Below are 18,957 nucleotides of genomic sequence, written 5' to 3' on the forward strand. Positions count from 1 at the left end.
TAAAATCTTAAAAAAATAATAAATAGGGGCGCCTGGGTGGCTCAGTGGGTTAAGCCGCTGCCTTTGGCTCAGGTCATGATCTCAGGGTTCTGGAATCGAGTCCCGCATCGGCAGGGAGCCTGCTTCTCTCTCTCTCTCTCTCTGCCTGCCTCTCTATCTACTTGTGATTTCTCTCTGTCAAATAAATAAATAAAATCTTTAAAAAAATAAATAAAAAATTAAAAAAAAGAAAATTAGGAACTGTAAGATTTCTATAATCCTTTTAGAAAAAAAGCTAAGCAGGTACTATATATATTAGTGTGTAAATGCACAAAATAGTTAATTTTGTTAAGCAAGAGAAGTGATGTTGATATTTTAAATATCTTTCTATAACTATGCTAATACACAGATAACTATCAGTTTAGAAACTGATGGGTGATTTGAATTTTCAAGATGTTATTTCATTTTTCCATTTAATTTTATTTAACTTTATTTTTAAGGCTGTTCTATAGTAATAAACTTAACCATGGTAAAAGTAAATTTAACTTTATAAATCCAAGAACTTATCTTTATTCTTCTTTATGATAATCTCTTTTAGGCAGTTAGAAATTTCACATAAAGACTGAAAGAGGATTAGTTATGAGTTTGTTTTGAGCAGGGAAAAATGTAAAGTCGGAAGCACAGACACACAGCATATATTTATCCCATAAATACTGACACCTGTTCATAAAAAAAAGTCCAAAACAATTATTTTTAACATAACATTTATTCTCAACAATTATAAGTGAATAGTCCATTTCTTCTTCAAACAGTGCTCAGATTTGTTTGTAATCCTTGAAAATTTGTAATAAAAACAAAACAGGAAAAAAACCGTAGGCTTTGTATAATTTTGAGGTGTTTTAACCTTGGTGCTTGAGTTTTATTTGGTTAGTTGGAGAACATAACAGTAAATATAAATATAACCCCCTATGAATGATCACCATCTTAAAACTATATACCAATGGGGTCTGCATTATTTTAATTGTTGACTAGTGGTAGTGAATACTGGATGCCAGCAGAGGGCGCTTTGAGGTTTAGCTGTTAAGAATTCCAACACCTTGGTGGCTGACAAATAAAGACTATTTATCTTCAAACGGACTTCCTAAGAGTGAAGACATTTCTAGTATTTCTTTATTTTCTCTGACTTATTGTCTAATTTTACAAACCCCTAAACTGTCTGGCAAGGGATGAGAAGGCTATTTAAAAAACTCAGTGGCAGTTTCCAGCTGAGTGAATGAGCAGACGTGTAAGAAATGGTCCCATGATGGGATGAGATTTAAGGAAACTCCCTGCATTTTTTTCTCTCAGCCCCTTTCAAACTCCATCACCACTATCAGCAGTTCTCCCCTACAGATCTGTATGGAGCCCAGAAATGAAAGCTTGTGGTTTTAAAACAGTCTAGTTTAGTCAATAAGAAAATGAACACCAAATGGAAAAGAGGAAGCCCAAGGGGGAATCAGTGCTGAAGTAGCTTTCTGGGCAGTGGCTGTCATACTTTTTGACAGAGAACATATCCTATTACATTCATTGTATGTATACACACATACACCATCCATACATCTAAAACAAAAGCATCTTGAAGCAGTATTTACCTTTACAATGTATGAAAAATATGTATAATTTCTGTTGCTTTTTTTTTTTTTTTCAAGTAGGCTCTATACCCAATGTGGGGCTTGAACTGAGGACACCATGATCAAGAGTTGCATGATCCACCAAGTGAGCCAACCAGGTGCCCTGAGAGATACATGAGTTTTAAATAATTAAATGAAATATAGAAAATAAATTCTAACAGGGTTTTTCAAGGAAACTGACAAACTTGTTTGGTAATGGAAGAACAAAAGGCCAAGAATAGTCACAATGCTTCTAAAGAAGAACTGGATTTAAAATTGAGAAGGATAGAGACAGCAGAAATGAAGAAAAGGGAAGGTTCAGACTGAAGTGGGGTTTTGCAATAGAACCAGGAAAAGCTCAGAAAACAAACCACTCTATTATTGAGACCCATACAAAAAAAGAAAACTAAAGAGGGAACTCTGTGATGTTAGAGAAGGTTTCCTGTGCCTTGCTTAGTGTAGATGTCCAGGAAAACCATTTTTATATAAAAATAACAAGTATGAAGGTCAAATCCCATGCAAAATTATTATAATAAGAAGAGAAAAAGAAGTAGAATAACTTGTTTCTATGCCATAAAGACATACCCATGATACAGATCAAAACTGTGACCTACTGTGCTCCCCTAAGTGAGGCTGAGCATCAGATATACCACAACTGGAATGACATACAAAGAAAATCAGCATGGCTCCTGCATGAGGCTGACATGCACTTCGCGAAGCATTCCATACTTAAAAACAACAACAAAAAACCCACAAAAAAAACCCTGGTGGTCTGCTATTTCAAAATAACTAAAAGATATTAAGAAAATGTTACAAGACATGAAAAAACAAAATACTTTAGTCTTCCCTTATTCACAGTTTTGCTGTCCGTGGTTTCAGTTACTTGGAAGTCACCTGCGGTAGGGAAGCAGGTGATCCGCCTCCTGGCATATCATCGGAAGGTCCGTAGCCTCCTAACATTGCATCACAACACCGACACTACTCACCTCACTTCATCTCATCATGTGCGCATTTTATCTCACATCATTGTCATAAGACGGGGGAGTACAGTCCAATATTTTGAGAGAGAAACCACATTTCCTTACAGCATATTGTCATAACTGTTCTATTTCATTATTATTGTTACTAATCCCTTATTGTGCCTAATTTATAAATTAAACTTTACCATAGGTATGTTCGTATAGGGAAAAATGTATGTAGGGTTTGGTGGAACAGATTCTGCACAGATAAGCAGAATCTGCTCTATATCATAAATAGAAAAACTCAGAAATGAGCTTAGAGAACTCAGCAAAGAATAAAAAGTAAAGAAAATAGTTTTTTAATTTTTTTTCTAAAGATTTTATTTATTTATTTGACAGAGTGAGATCACAGGTAGGCAGAAAGGCAGGCAAAGAGAGAGGGGGAAGCAGGCTCCCCGCTGAGCAGAGAGCCCGATGTGGGGCTCGATCCCAGGACCCTGAGATCATGACCTGAGCTGAAGGCAGAGGCTTAACCCATTGAGCCACTCAGGCACCCGAAAATAGTTATTTTAAAAATTAAGACTAAACTAGAAGGAACACAAGAGTACAAACCTGGGGCTCCTGTGTGGCTCAGCTGGTTAGGCAACTGCCTTCGGCTCAGGTCATGATCCTGGAGTCCTGGGATCAAGTCCCATATAGGGCTCCCTGCTCGGTGGGGAGTCTGCTTCTCCCTCTCACCTCTCCCCTTTCATGCTCTCTCTCTCTCAAATAAATATATAAAATCTTTAAAAACAATTTTAAAAAAAGTGAATAAACCCATTACATATTGCCTTAAAAGAAACAAAAGGTGAAAAGAGCAAAATTTAAAAACAAAAACAAAAAAATCAATGAAGCATCAATGAAGTATGAGATTGAAGGGATTCAAGAAGAGGAGGTAATAAATACTGAGTATGGAAAAAGAAGATTTGTTACCTGGATTATGGCACCCTTAAAGAAGCAAGCCAAAGTAAAAGAACAGGACAGATACTAAATACTCTCATAAGAAAACTTTCCTGAAATAAAAAAGATTTGAATTTCACACTGAAAGCATAATTGAGAATACTAAATTAGAAGGACATATTCTAGTAAGATTACTGAACGAAAAGGAAAAGGAACAAACTGGGGGAATATCTAGGAAAAAAGAACATGTGATTTATAAGGAAAAGAAAATTAAGTTACTACTGGATTTTTCAACAGAGTGCTTTATCCCAGAAAAATGGATTAGCAACATTGAATATATTTAAGGAAATAAAGTGTGAGCCAAGGATTTTATATTCTGTAAAACTGACTTCAGAGATAAAAAGCAAGAACTGTCAAAAAACAAGAACCCAGGGAACATTATTCCAGTGAACCCTACCTAAGGTATCTACAACAGAATGAGCGTTACACAATAAAAATGACTAGAGAGACAATCAAAATAAGGATTGATAAGGATTCAATATACAGTTAACATAAATTTCAAATTAAAATGCCTCATTTTTCAGCTTATACCTATAACTTCATTGTAATATTCTATTTCTTACAAAGTCCACTACCAATTTTTAAAATTATATCACCAACAATTGTGTCACAAAAATCAGACTTGAATAAATGCATGATTCCTATCTGATTCTGCAAAGAAGTCACTCCTGTCATTGATGAATTAGAGTCTTTCTAAGATATTTATTTATTTATTTGAGAGTGCACACGAGTAAGGGGAGGGGGTAAAGGGAGAGGGACACAGAGAATCTCAAGCAGACCCCCCACAGATTGGGGATCCCAATGAGGGCCAATCCCACAACCCTGGGAAAATGACCTGAAATCATGAAATCAAGTCTTGATCATGAAATCAAGAGTTGAACACTCCATCCACTGAGCTACCCAGGCACCCTGAATGAGATTCCTTTTTAACATGAATGAAGGTTGCTATTTTTGTTTCTGTTAATGTGTGGGACAAATGTGAAACAATGAAGACATGTAAGAGAAGTTCACTCATTTGTCAATGATGCAAGTGACCTCTTTGATGAAATAGGTAATAGTTTTCAAATATTTCCTCATTTTTGGGGTGCTATTCAAAATGGCTACAGGCACAATATCCTTCTAAGTTTAATTGCATTATTAATATTCTCTGTATCACTTTAAAAGTCTAGACAATCATAAAAAACAATAAATCAAGTCCTAATTTGTTTCATTTACCAATTTCTGGGTGTGAATATTCCCACTCTGGTTGATTTCAGGATACCAATGTAATGTCACTGAATGTGGAGTTGAGAAGCCTTGTGCAGTGGTCACCATTACATAGTAATATAGTGTTTCTATAGTGTATCTATGCAGATAGAACAGATGTAAATAACATGAAAAGCATAGCGAGTCATAGCATGTAGCAAAATGATTAGGAACATCAGCGGTTTGAGTATTTCCTACCTTTACTTTTAATACACGTAGTGGTTAAGTTTATATAATTTAGTTTTGATAATGTACATGTTTAAAAACCAGCTTGCAAATTTCCTGAATATTTAACAGTTCGCTGTCCTGAGCTGGTATGAGCTGGTCCAGCACACCACTGGGTAAGAGGGAGATAGTGTAGTATGGAATGGTCTGAAAAAATAAATGCAGTATAATTATCTTAAGAATAGAAGAGTGGGTGAATTCTTAAAATGTCTTCAGGACCCATATTGGTGGTAATATTAGTATTATTATTCTTAGACTGCTGTCTAAGAATATTTGTTTATAAAATAAATGATATTTATATATTATATATTTTTATAATTTATATATTATGATATTTATATATTATAAAATATTTATAAAATAAATATAAACATTTATTTATAAAATAAATGAGTAGTTATGGGACGTATTAATTTTATGATTCTCTACATTCTTGAGAATCAGAATTCTCATATGGAAAAAGGGAGATACAAAATATATAGAAAAGAGGTTACATAAAAGCTTGAGTTGAAATTGGAACTCTCATTCTGGATGCAACGAATAAACAGTGATCAACCCAGTAACAATAAGCATCTTTTGTGCCTAGATTGTGGTACAATCTATAATTCTTGGAACAATTTTCTTTAAAAGAAACTGGAGCTTGTTAAAGAAATGGTCAGATCTAGGAGTTGGGCAAGAAATGAACAAAACAAGTCTAGAATATCCTATATTACTAGATAGATAGAGAACTATGTAATCCCGTTAGTCATGTCAACGATTCAGGGACCAGCTTTAATAGGCTCCTAATAGCTGCAAAATTTTGGACAACTGGAGCTCAATAATGACAAATATTACAACAGGCTGAAGCCCATCAAAATATTTAAATTGCAAAGTTCATAATGATTGTGTGTGTGTGTGTGTGTGTAACTTTGGGAAATGATAAAGAAACAATTCATTATCTTGAAAACTGATAGATAAAGGAACGGAATCCCAACATCTACCCTGCTTTTCCTATGTGCATTGCACCTCTTGGTGATAGAAGAGTAAATGAGGAGGGGCACCTGGGTGGCTCAGTTGGTCAAGTGTCTGTCTTCGGCTCAAGTCATGATCCCAGGGTCCTGGGATCGAGCCCCCGTGTCAGGCTCTCTGCTCAGTGGGAGGCTCCTTCTTGCACTCCCTCTACCTGCCACTTCCCCTGCTTGTACTCTCTTGCTTGCTCCTTCTCTCACTCTGTCTCACAAATAAATAAAATCTTAAAAAAAAAAAAAGAATAGATGAGGAAAAGTGTGTTACTATAAAGGTAATTCAACAAATAAAATGACAGAATTTGCATATCACCATTTGGCAATTTCTAATGAAAGGCTATAAGCCCAAAACATCAATGGCTGCTAAGTTCACAAAATTAAGAGATCATCAGAATTATAGGTCTCTTATAATTCTGAACTTGAGTCTGATCCAGTCTCTGCATCTGAGACTGGATCTGGATCTGGATCTGCCTTCAGCTCAGGTCATGGTCCTGGGATCAAGCCCTGCATCGGCTCTCTGCTCGGCAGGGAGCGTGCTTCCTCCCTCTCTCTCTGCCTGCCTCTCTGCCTACTTGTGATCTCTGTCTGTCAAATAAATAAATAAAATCTTAAAAAAAAAAAGAATATGCAATAAAAAAAAAGGAATATGCAATCAGCAAAATCCAGTTTGTAGGAACCTTTATGGGCCAAATAGCCCAAGTTCCTCAAAAGAAAAACTGTAAGGAAATGAAGGAATAGAAGAATTTATAGAGCAGGAGATACTTAGATTACAATTTTTTTAAACCAGGCAAGACTAACTGATAGTGTGATGGGATCCGTGTTTGGGTGACAAAACTCTTTTTACAAAGCAAGGAAGTGGCTGTTATAAAAGCCAGATGGTGGTTATTTATGTGAGAAGGGTTGTGACTGGGATGGAACACATGGAAGTAGCTTCAGGAGCTGCTGGCAACAATCTACTTCTTGACTAGGGCGATGTTTGCCTTATGGTAATTTCTTGGGTTACTCATTTGTTTTATATGATTGTTGTGTCTTCACTTCTATTTTACAATAAAATGATTCTAAAAAATTATTTCCAAGTGGATTTTTGGCTTGCACCAACATACTCAACCATCTGACCTATGAACAGGACCTCAAGTTTTTCTTCCTGTCAGCTGATTGTAGGGAACGTCTACTAGGCCAAGGTATGAGCTGAGGGAAAGGTGTTGGTGCAACAGAGGCAGGCACATGGGATACAGGTTGGTGTTGTTTATCTGTGCCCTCTGGATCTATGCAGTCCTTTCTTCCCTGCCCCAACTTACATATTACTGGATGCAACTCTTGCTGAATAGCTCTGGTCACACAGTCACTTACTGTCCTATGGTCAGGTGCTCAGTCTCTATAAAGGCCCAATAGCAAATCAGAAGCTGCTTTTCAAATGATGCATAATTTTCTGCTGTTGCTCCAGAACACTAGGGTCTTCAGTCCAGCTCTCCTATTTGAGACTTACCAGAGATGGCAAAGCATCCTTGTCTACCAAACATGTCTAGCACACAGTATTTGCTGGATTGTAACCTATATGCCAGGGTTGCTTGTAGTATAGACTAAGCCTGCCGCAGACCCCCTCTCTTGCCCTTACGGGCAGCATTTGGAGTCATCTGAGCAATGGGTTGGATTCCCAAATGTGTGCATGGTCTCCAAAATCTGAAGATGGGTTCCACTCACTGCGCCTTTCTTAGTAGGAGATACAAGGTTCAGTAAGGTGTTCTTAACCTTAGATAAGTACACCTCAGCATGACCCCCTATTCAGTCTCACTCAGTACCCTAACTTCATTATTGGGGCAGGTCCTCTGATCACTGCAGGGTCTTCTTCCATTTTCCAATGCACACTGTTTCTTATCAGAGCATTTAGAGTACTTGCCCCCTCCCTCCACCCCCAATCCCTAGGTTGATTAATAAGATGCCTCAATAAAACCGGCCAGCATAGCATTTTGTGAAATGTCCAGGCAATCCAAATTCCTTTGGCCTATACTGTAATAGACAGCAGGAGAATTAATTTAACCAAGATAGTCCTGGGACAAGACCATGAATGTGAACTGATATGTGGTGCAAGTGAGTGTGAATTGCTTCCGATGTTTTTTCCTGGTAAGGATTTAAAAGACTACAATTTGCTAGATTAATGGCTGCACACCACATGCCAGAGCTTGTCAGTCTGTTCCATTAAACATAGCACACATCAAAAATCAACACAGCAGCCTGGGCTGGGGCTATCACTTGGCTCAGTTTATAACAGCCGGATGTTCTGCCGTGTTCAGTATGAGTTTTGCTGATACTGGACCTGTACCTTAAAGAGATATGACGAGGACCACTGCCCTACCTCTTTTATCTTTTATCTTTTTTTTTTTTTTTTTTAAGACAGAGTGAGTGAGGGAGTGCAAGGGGGCCTGTGTGGGGGCAGGGAAAGAAGGGGAGGGAGAGAATTTTAGGCAGGATCTATGGACCAGACGCGAAACACGCCGCCCCCACCCCCTCCCTGCTTGCTGGCGGCTGGGGCTCCATCTCAGGACCCTGAGGTCAAGACCTGAGCCAAAATCAAGAGTCAGAGGAGGCTTAACCCACTGAGCTACCCAGGTGCTTCTCGTCCTTACATTTTTAAGGATGTTATTACACTGACATTTCACCCAGCTTACAGTATTACTTTTAGTTGACTTATAATTTACTGATCAATTATTCTGAATCTTAATTTTCAAGTCACATGTATGCTTGATTTGTGTTGCATGTCTACAAAGACATCTTAAAAACTAAAAAGTTTCTAAATTTTCTGGTTACTGTAAGATTTAATAAGATTTTATACAAGTAAAGTTATAGCTTAAATCTATTGGTAGATTTATATAAACTGAACAATATTCCACAATTCTGCAAGAAGTTTTTTTTTCTTTTTGCACTATGAATGATTTTCTCTTTTGTACATATTTTGATATGACTGTCAAGATTCTCTAGAAAAAGAGAACCAACAGGGTTTTTTCTAGGAAGAGATTTATTCTATGGAATTGGCTCACTTGATGATGGAAGCTGTAAAGTCCAGCTATCTGCAAACCGGAAGTCCAGGAAAAACTGATGGTGGAATCCTGTCACCAGAGACGGGTTCTTGGGCCCCACAACGATAGAAACTACCAGGCTGGGCCCAAAAGGCACGGGGATATGAAAGGCTTCATTGGCGCTCAAGCACCAGCTAAACGGAGACACGGCACAAACACATAAAGTTGTTTAGGTGCCTTCCGGCAACAGCTGTTAACACCCTGCTTAGATACCGAAAAATTCCCTTTACGGTTCAAAACGCTAATAAGGGAAAAGGGTTGGGGGGACAGTGCTTCCTCCTGATTGGTTGGAAGGGCCTTATTTTGATTGGTTGGAAGGACCTATTCTGATTGGTTGATATTGGCAGGCAATTCGGGCAGCTCATTGGTGGTTTTTGGAGCCGGCTTGCTCCTTATATATAGGGCGGTGACGGTTGAGCTCTGGTTGCGAGCTGTGTTTCACTTGGTGCTTGTCCTGCAAGTCGCTCACACATAAAGACCATTCCGAGGGAGGGAGACGACTACGTTCCAACTCAGCATTCGGGCAGGATGTAAAAAGGGCGGCCAAATTCCTCTTCCTCCTCCATTTTGTCCCATTTATACCCTCACTGGGGAGTGCAACTTATTTTTCTGAGTCCACCAGTTCGAATGCTAATCTCTTCTGGAAAAAGCCTCACAGACACACTCAGGAATAATAGTTAGTCTGGGCACCCTTTGGTACATAAAATGAACCATCGCAGGCAGGTAACTGTTTCTTTTTTCCTTCTTTGATAGTATTTGAATTGTTTCCAAGTGAATTTTTAAATTTGGGAGTTTTAAAGCTTTCATTTGTACTATTATTAGAAACTGATATTATTAGAAATTGAGATGTTTATTTGGATTTTGCAGGTTTATTAAGATATTTAAAGAAAACATTTATTACTAGGTCTGGCACATAAGTTTTTCTTTAAAAAAAAATAAAGTAGTTTGAGGGCGCCTGGGTGGCTTAGTAGGTTAAGCGTCTGCCCTTTGCTCAGGTCATGATCCCAGTCTCCTGGAATCAAGCCTGGCATCCAGCTCCTTGCTCAGCTGGGAGACCACTTCTCACTCTGCTGCAGCTCCCCACTCTGCTGCTGCTCTCAATGCTTGTGCTTGCTTTCTCTCTCAAAAAAATATAAATAAAATATATATATATATTTTAAGTAGTTCATGGGGCACCTGGGTGGTTCAGTTGGTTAAAGCGTGTGCCTTTGGCTCAGATCATAACTTTGTGGGATTGAGCCCCACCTGGGGTCCCTGCTCAGGGAGCCTGCTTCTCTCTTTCCCTCTGGTGCTCCACCTGCTTGGGCTCTCTCTGGGGCACTTTCTCTCTCAAATTAAAAAAAAAAAAAATCTTAAAAAAGTAGTGGGGCGCCTGGGTGGCTCAGTGGGTTAAAGCCTCTGCCTTCGGCTCAGGTCATGATCCCAGGGTTTCTGGGATAGAGCCCTGCATCAGGCTCTCTGGTCTGCGGGGAGCCTGCTTCCCCCTCTCTCTTTGCCTGCCTCTCTGCTTACTTGTGATCTCTGTCTGTCAAATAAATAAAATCTAAAAAAAAAAAAAAAAAGTATTTTAGGGGCACCTGGCCAGCTCAGTCGGTGGAGCATGAGACTCTTGATCTTGAGTTGTGAGTTCAAGCCCCATACTGGGTGCAGACATAACTTAAAAAATATAAATCTTAAAAAAAAAATGTAGTTTAGCTAAGATTAGTTTTTATTGCAGTGAATGCTATTCTTTTTTTTTTTTTTTTAAGATTTATTTACTTAAAAAAGAAAGTGTAGCATGTGAGTGGGGGGAGGGGCAGAGGGCAGGGGAGAGAGAATCTAAGACTCCACACTGAGTGCAGAATCTGAGTCAGTGCTGGAATTCCAGGACCCCAGGATCATGACCTGAGCTGAAATCAAGAGTCAGATGCTCAACCTACTGAGCCACCCAGGTGCCTCTTAATATTATTACTATTTAAATCTCAAGATCCAGCACTTGAACACAGATCTATAACTTTTTTACTTTATAATCGTTTTCTCCTAATAATAAAACCATCCTTTTATAGAAAAATTTGTACCAGTTCTGTTATAGTGTTACAATGATTATACTAGAAAAATATCCCATTTCCTAATATCGCTTGTAGAAAGCACATTGAAAGTTTGTAACGAGACATTTAAAAGTCTCGAAAATCTTTATTTCTAACACCAGGAAAAAAAATGCTTTCTTAGTTCCCTTCATAACCAACTGTGAATTATGTTAATGTAAGATTCAACTGGAACATTCAGCAATAATTTTCAGTGATCATACTGATCATCAGATTACAAAAATCAAAAAAGATGCCAATAAAAAAGATTGAATGACTCTTAGCTAATGTGTATATTTATCACATGTGCTCCACTGTGTCTCTCAGACCACGGATATTTGGCTGCAGTGGTTGTTGGAATAAGCACATTTCTTGCTAAGGATTCTTGTTTTGCACTCTGGTATTTTCTATTCTACTGTGGTAGTCAGATTCCAAGATGGATCCCAGTGTTCTCAGCTCTTGGTAGTCATATCCTTGTGTGGTCGTCTCTCATACTCAGTATGATTGAGCTGTGCAGCCAATCAGGCATTATCTAAATGATGGTGTGTGACTTCTGAGGCTTGGTCATAAAAGACACTGTAGTTTCTGCCTTGCTGTCCCTTGGATCACTCACTCTGGGAGAAGCTGGCTCCTGTGTCATGAAGACACCCAAGCAGTCCTGTGGAGGGGTCCACATGGTGAGGAGCTAAGGTGTAGGGCACCTTTTCAAACTTGTGAGTGATTTATCGTTTCAAGAATGTTATATAAATGAAATCATATGCTATGCAATTTTTTGGCTTGGCTTTTTAAACTCAGCCTAATTCTCTGGTGTGGGACCGCAGCTTTTTCTGTGCTATTTGGCTGGAGTAGAGTGGTAATTCTCTAGAAGTTTACTGTCTTGCTAGACTATCTCTTTTCTGGTACTTTGGCTTTAGAGGTTATTGCGGGGGCTTTTTTGGTCTGCACCCACTGACGATAACAAGTTGATGCTTCTTCATCTCCAGGTCTGAGATTATATGAGACAAATAAAACAAAAACAAAACCCCAGGGAACTCACCATTATGTTATTCCTCAGATCCGCAGTCCTTTCGCTAGTCTGTGTGTCTTTTCCACATTACAGAGTCTTCTAAGATTTGTGTTGTATGTTCTCAGTTTTAGTTAGTGGAAGAAATAGAGAAAATTATGCCTGCTCCATCTTTTTGGAAGTGGAAGTCCCCAGGGCTTCCCTCTTCCCTGGTGGGAAAGGAAATGATTTTTTATAATGTAGCTTTCTATTTTTTTTGTCCTTATGGTTTGAATATTTTAGTTGCAGAAGAGAACACGTTGATCTTTATTTATTTGTCCACCTTTTATTATTCACTTAAAACAAATAGAAATAAACTAGCTCTTTGGATTGTCCAGTTACTTCTGGTTGTTTTCATACTTACATGGATGGATTGAGAGAAGTGCATGAAAGAGTTTGGAAGGTCATGAGCAAGCAGTCTTGCTCTGGCCCCTAAGGTATTTTTAGGAAACTCATACTCAACAAAAACCTCTTCTACCACTGAATTCTACCCCCAAAGTCTGATAGAAATGTTTTCTAATTGACAAGTTTAATGTGGGCTTTATTGTCTAAGTAAATACACAGTGAATGACAGTTCCAACATTCCTTGGACTTGAGTCATGGTGCCCCTTTTGAATGGCTGGTCGGTTTGGGGGAACTCAGCAATACAGTACAGAGAGCTTTCTGTAATTTCAGGTAAAGCCTTCGGGTCTATCCCGAGTGGTGCACAGACTGGAAAGGAGTGTTTGAATTAACACAGAGCCAAAATTGAACAGGGATCCATTCTTCATACAGGCTATAGAGAAATTTTACCCCACCAGTACAATGAATTATTATAAGATCAGAATTACCCACTTTCAGTATAAAAAGACATCCAAGCTGAGGATAACATCCTAGACCCCTAATGTCAGTATTTTTTTTAAAATTTTATTTATTTATCAGAGAGAGAGGGGAAGAGAGCGAGCACAGGCAGACAGAGTGGCAGGCAGAGGCAGAGGGAGAAGCAGGCTCCCTGCTGAGCAAGGAGCCCGATGTGGGATTCGATCCCAGGACACTGGGATCATGACCTGAGCCGAAGGCAGCTGCTTAACCAACTGAGCCACCCAGGCATCCCTAATGTCAGTATTTTTACTTGACTTTCTCCTTGTGCTCCCCAAAGGAAAACAGCATCAATGTTAAACTGGATTGTGGGCTTTTGCCCACAGTCATTTGAGCTTCCCTGTCTTTTCCTCCTTTATCTTTGCTTTATTTTTCAGAATGTGCATGATCTTTTTTCTGTGATCTCTCTATGCTTTCTATTTGTTAATCTTTTCCCTAAGAATGCCTCAGTATATCCCGTTTTCCTACCCTTCACCCAGCCTTCCTAAGATCGATTATATCATGGACACCTAATATTAGTGACCACAACTACTTTTTATACTGTCTTTTGTACCCAGAGCTACCTTCTTTCAGTAGTAACTGCAAAAGAAGCTAGAGAACAAACTGTCCTTGTTCTTCTAAGGTAATTTTAAGGCTTTTGTTGCGAGTGTTAGTCTTGTTCCACCTAACCCACTTTCTTTCCCTTTTTTCTATTTCACATGGGTGTTTACTTGTCTTGCTTATCAAGGCCTGGTTATCCTTACACCTATGCAGTATAACTTTGATCTATTTATTTCTAGAATTGTGACTTTTTCTTGGCAGTTGATATCTCATATTCCCTTGGCTAAACTGATCTGTTTCCCGACCTGAGGCTTACTCAAGACCAAGAGTTTGTGGAATCTTTACTGTCTGATTCCTAGACTTTGGCGTATTTTTGAACATCCACCTCAATGACTAGCTTTGGGTCACTTAACGTGTTTCTGCTCTTCATCCTTCCTCATCAATCACATGTGGCAGCTTTGTGAAATGTGAACTTCTTTTTGTCACACTTGAACTTATGACCTTATCCAACCCTCTCTAGGCCTACACTTACACTTGGAAAATTCGACTTTCCACATCCATTTGATCACGAAACCCTGTCAATTTTGTGTTCTAGAAATTTCTAAAACCTACTCCCTCAGGATTAGGCAGGACTGCTTCAGCTGCAAATTAACAGAAACACAATTCAAGCTAGCTTTGCAATAAAGGAAATTTATTCTTTATTACTAGAAAAGTCTAGAGATTCATTAGAGTTCATTAGACCCATATATTCAAGTAACGTCTTCAGGAACCTGCATCTCTCCATCTTTCAGCTCTGGTTCCTTCTGTGTGGCTTCACTATTTGGCAAGCAGAATTTTTTGTGGTGAGAAAGACGGTGCTCTACAGTTCCAGCTCACATAGCACTTAGACATGCCTCTGGGTAAGGCGATTGGAGGACTGGTGTCCAGCAATGGGAAGGAAACCTACTTTGGCAGGATTTGAACTCTTTTACCTTGTGCTAACTGATTAAATAAGTGTACTGATTCATCATTACAAATTGTATTATAAATTGAAAATTCAATCCGTAGAGATATGAGCAAAATAGAAAATAAAAACCCTGTTAAGGGGCGCCTGGGTGGCTCAGTGGGTTAATCCGCTGCCTTCGGCTCAGATCATGATCTCAGAGTCCTGGGATCGAGTCCCGCATCGGGCTCTCTGCTCGGCGGAGAGCCTGCTTCCCTCTCTCTCTCTCTGCCTGCCTCTCCATCTACTTGTGATTTCTCTCTGTCAAATAAATAAATAAAAAATCTTAAAAAAAAAAAAAACCCTGTTAATCAGGGAGAAGGTGAGAAGGTATGGACAACAGTATCAGATACTGTCCAGTGGACGAGCAGGAGAAGAACTGAAAAGTGTCAACAGGATGAACAACATGGAGGTCAGTGGTGATCTGACAAGGACAGGTTTGTTGGGACAAGTAGACAGAATATGGTGGGTTGGGAAATGAAGGGGAACAGAGAGGGAGTGAGCACGTAGGAGGGAAATGTTGGGAGACTGATGGGAAGGAGCCAGTAGAGTGAGACAGTTTGAAGATACAGGATAGAGTGAGGCACTTGAGAAGCCATAAGAGGTAGGGGCACTTCTTCCTCTGAAACAGGAGGGAAGAAAAGAAGATTCAGACATAGAGAGATTTGTGTTATTGTTCTGGTGGCAGGAATTTGAGGGGGTCCTTTTGATGGCTTTTGTTTCTCTATGAAAACAGAAGTCTGATTGCCTCAGATTGCCTGCTGAGTGATTCTGCAGGGCTGAGTGGGGAGGGGTGTGTGTGTGGCAGAATTCAGAAGTTTGAGAAGAATAGAGAAGATTTTTATCTATGTTATAGAGGTATGGAGAATAGAAAAGTAAGACAACTAGAGAAACATAATTCTGTAGTTTCTTTTCAGTGCTGAGAGGCCATTTGAAGTTGATGACCATAAAACTATAGTAGCTTCCATCTACTTGACTGTGATTTTTCTCCAGCAAAGCTCATAGGACAATTGGAGGAGGTAGGGAGTTGGTGTTACCCGGGGTCAGAAGGACAATGGGAAAATGGAATTTAAAGCTGTGTTCTTAATCTGTAGTCTGTTCTGCCTTCTTTGACAACATTTTCCATTTCTTTCATAGACATTGATCTGATCAAGTAATGCTTGTCATTTTTATTTTGTTTAGAAAATTCTATATTTCATATATATTTTTAAAGTTTTAGCATGAAATTGTAGACAGTATTTTGTAAAGAAAAAATCTTCCAGATCTATCGTTATAGCCTTGGTTTCATTCCTTTCTTTGTGGATGTATTTGTTCTTTTTTCTTGATTAGCTAGAGGGTTTTTTTGTTTTTCTTCCTGAGATAACCCATTCATAGATCTCTTTCAATTTCAGTTTTTAAAGCCACCTTTAATGTTGTTCATGCCTCTTTCTGTTTCCTGCATTAGACATCTGCTTTGGGGGAAGAAGGACACATATTACCCATCCTCGTGCCCCTAATGACAGTGGACTCTGATGTCTTCCACAACCATGAGATTCAATTCATTTTTATGAGATTGGTTTTCATTTTAGTGTGTCATCATTTTTGCTTAGACTCTGTAAAAGAAACTAGAGGCTTCATTAAATTTGCCCTAGTTTTCTGGTTTAGGACTCAAAGGTATGGTTTTGCAACTTTTAACAAATTAGTGGAAAATTTTACACATTTTATAGGTTAAAAGACTGTGCTTCCAGTGGCAATGTGGAAAAGGGAAGAGATTTTAAAAAGCTCTATTTTACGGTTTCTGAAATTGGAAGTAAGAGCTGAAGTTTAAATGGTTATCCAGCTATCAACTTGGTACCTTTGGATTAGACCCAAAGCTTCAATCCAGAGTATTAGGTGGTGTGTATACAACAGAACTGAAGAGGTTAATTTTCCTTCTGCAAAAATGTTTTGGTAGAATGTTAGTGAGTGGGTGGGTTAATGGGCATAGTACATTGCACGGGAGGAGGTAAATACCATTATGGCCTGCATGAAAAGCCATTTGGCAATATGAAAAGCCTTACATATGTGCATATTTATATGTTTCAGAAATACTGCTGCCAAGAAAGTATCCTATGACAATAATATAGAGAAGAGGACAAAGATATATGTGAGTACATAGATATTTATTGCATTACTGTTTTGAGTAGAAAATGGGAACTGAAAATTTTGAATAATAGTGATTTGTATAGATTCTAATATAGCTATCTAATAGCTGACATATTATGTAAAACAGGAATGTATCTGTATAAATATATATATTATATGTGATTATAATACATATAAATTACATTTAAAAACCTGGAAAAGGTTTTAGTCAAGGTAGAAGCAGGATACAGATAGCATACTCAACTTGAGTAATGTGAGAGAGTTCATATAGGGATTATTCACAAGGTGTAGGCGGGGTATAGAGAAACAACAAGGAATGGTATAGAACCTAGAGCTGGTGAGGGTGTCAGGGATAGGATATTCTTACCACCTGCAGATCTGCCCGAAGGGGATAGAGGAAGGGGCTGTGAGGCAGGGAGAGCTATGTGGAAATAACTTTTGACAGATTTATGACTTTTTCTAAAGTGTGTAGCTTTCCCACAGCAACTGTACAGTGTGGGTGCTAGGGAATGAATGTCTTGGCCTCTCCTTCCACCCTCTACTCTCTTACCAGTGTCCTTCATTCACTGAGCTCAAGCAGAAATCAGGCTGCAAAGGGGTTCTTTGATGCCATCTATATAGATCAGTCTCCTGAGGCATATATCAGGGTGGTAGGATTGAGAGAGGATCCAGAGGGACAAATAGAAAATATCCAGATCAACAGAGGTACACCAATATGTTCATAGAGGTTACCCTGGGCAGTGGGATCATGGATTGATATTCTTCTGATTTTTTGAAAATGAACACAGATGACTTGGGTAATTTTTTTTTTTAAGATTTTATTCATCTATCAGAGAGAGAGAGAGGGAGAGAGAGTGAGCACAGGCAGACAGAATGGCAGGCAGAGGCAGAGGGAGAAGCAGGCTCCTTGCCGAGCAAGGAGCCCCATGTGGGACTCGATCCCAGGACGCTGGGATCATGACCTGAGCCGAAGGCAGCCACTTAACCAACTGAGCCACCCAGGCGTCCCTGACTTGGGTAATTTTTTAAAAAAAAAAGTTTAAAAAGTTTTTTTCCTTCCCATAGTCATTATCTTAGTCACCTGAAAATTACGAACTTGCTTTGCCAAAATTCAACTTGCATTGCCAAAATACCTACACAGCTAAATGCTTTCTCTTAACCCTTAGCCCTTACTTACTGAAAAATATCCTCAGGGTTTCTTTAATTTGATAACAAAAAGTTTGCCTGATTTTCCAATGTTAGCATTTGGGGGTGGGTGGGGGATTGGATTTATTTGGGGATGAAGATTGCCTTTTGATGAAACTCTTGGGACCACTGTGACATTTAATGTCATTTCATATAAGAGCAGCTTGAGTTTCTCAGAAGAAAGGAGCTTTAAAAACACAATCTAATTCTATAATCCTGATAGAATATAGAATTTAGTTGGGTTAATAGGTAGCATCGTTAAAGCATTATTCTTGAAATGAATTTATTAGACCAGTTTAAGATAAAATAGCTTACATTATGTCCTTCAGTAGCATGTAAGGAAACATTTATATTATTGGAGCAGCTTTAATGTATACTAATTTTCTTCCTTTATTTTGAGATCCTAGGACCTTGATAATAATGTATAATCATTCTAGAAATGTTGATATTGCCTATAGTTAACTAAAAATGACAATGTCTTTGAAAGGTGTACTTCAGTAGAAATTGTTTTGTATTATTAACCCAACTATGCATTGTTAAACTATTGCTTCTTTTTAATGGCACAATTTTTTAAATTGCATTTTCTATTCGTGCCTTTTCTGGGGAAAAGATGGGAGTATGTGTATGGCATGTAAAGATGTCTCTTTCAAAACCTGTGATTAAAAAGAAAAAAAAAGCTTAAAATCAGCCAGAGAAGAAAAAAGACATTGTATTAGTTTTCTATATCTGCTAACAAATTAGCTCAGGAGTTTAAATCAAGCCAGATTTATTATCTTACAGTTTTGTTGGTCAGAAGTCTGACGGGGGCCTCACTGGGCTAAAAACAAGGTATTACCAAGGGCTGCATCCCTTTCTGGAAGTTCTAGGAAAGAATTGGCTCCCTTGTCTCTTTGAGTGTCTAGAGGCCACTCACATTCCTTGGCTATGGTCCCTTCCTCCATCTTCAAATCCAGCCCATAACATTTCTGTGATCCTGCTTCCATAGTTACATTTCTTTTTCTCACTCTATTCTGCCTCTCTCTTCAATTT

General features: G+C 38.6%; 1 pseudogene; it reads left to right on the forward strand.

Annotated features, from left to right (window-relative positions):
• Positions 1 to 2,261: 2,261 nt before the first annotated feature.
• On the forward strand, positions 2,262 to 2,361 carry LOC132000448 (U6 spliceosomal RNA; annotated as a pseudogene).
• Positions 2,362 to 18,957: the final 16,596 nt, after the last annotated feature.

The sequence above is a fragment of the Mustela nigripes genome, chromosome 13 (genome assembly GCF_022355385.1).
Source record: "Mustela nigripes isolate SB6536 chromosome 13, MUSNIG.SB6536, whole genome shotgun sequence".
Lineage (NCBI taxonomy): Eukaryota > Metazoa > Chordata > Mammalia > Carnivora > Mustelidae > Mustela > Mustela nigripes.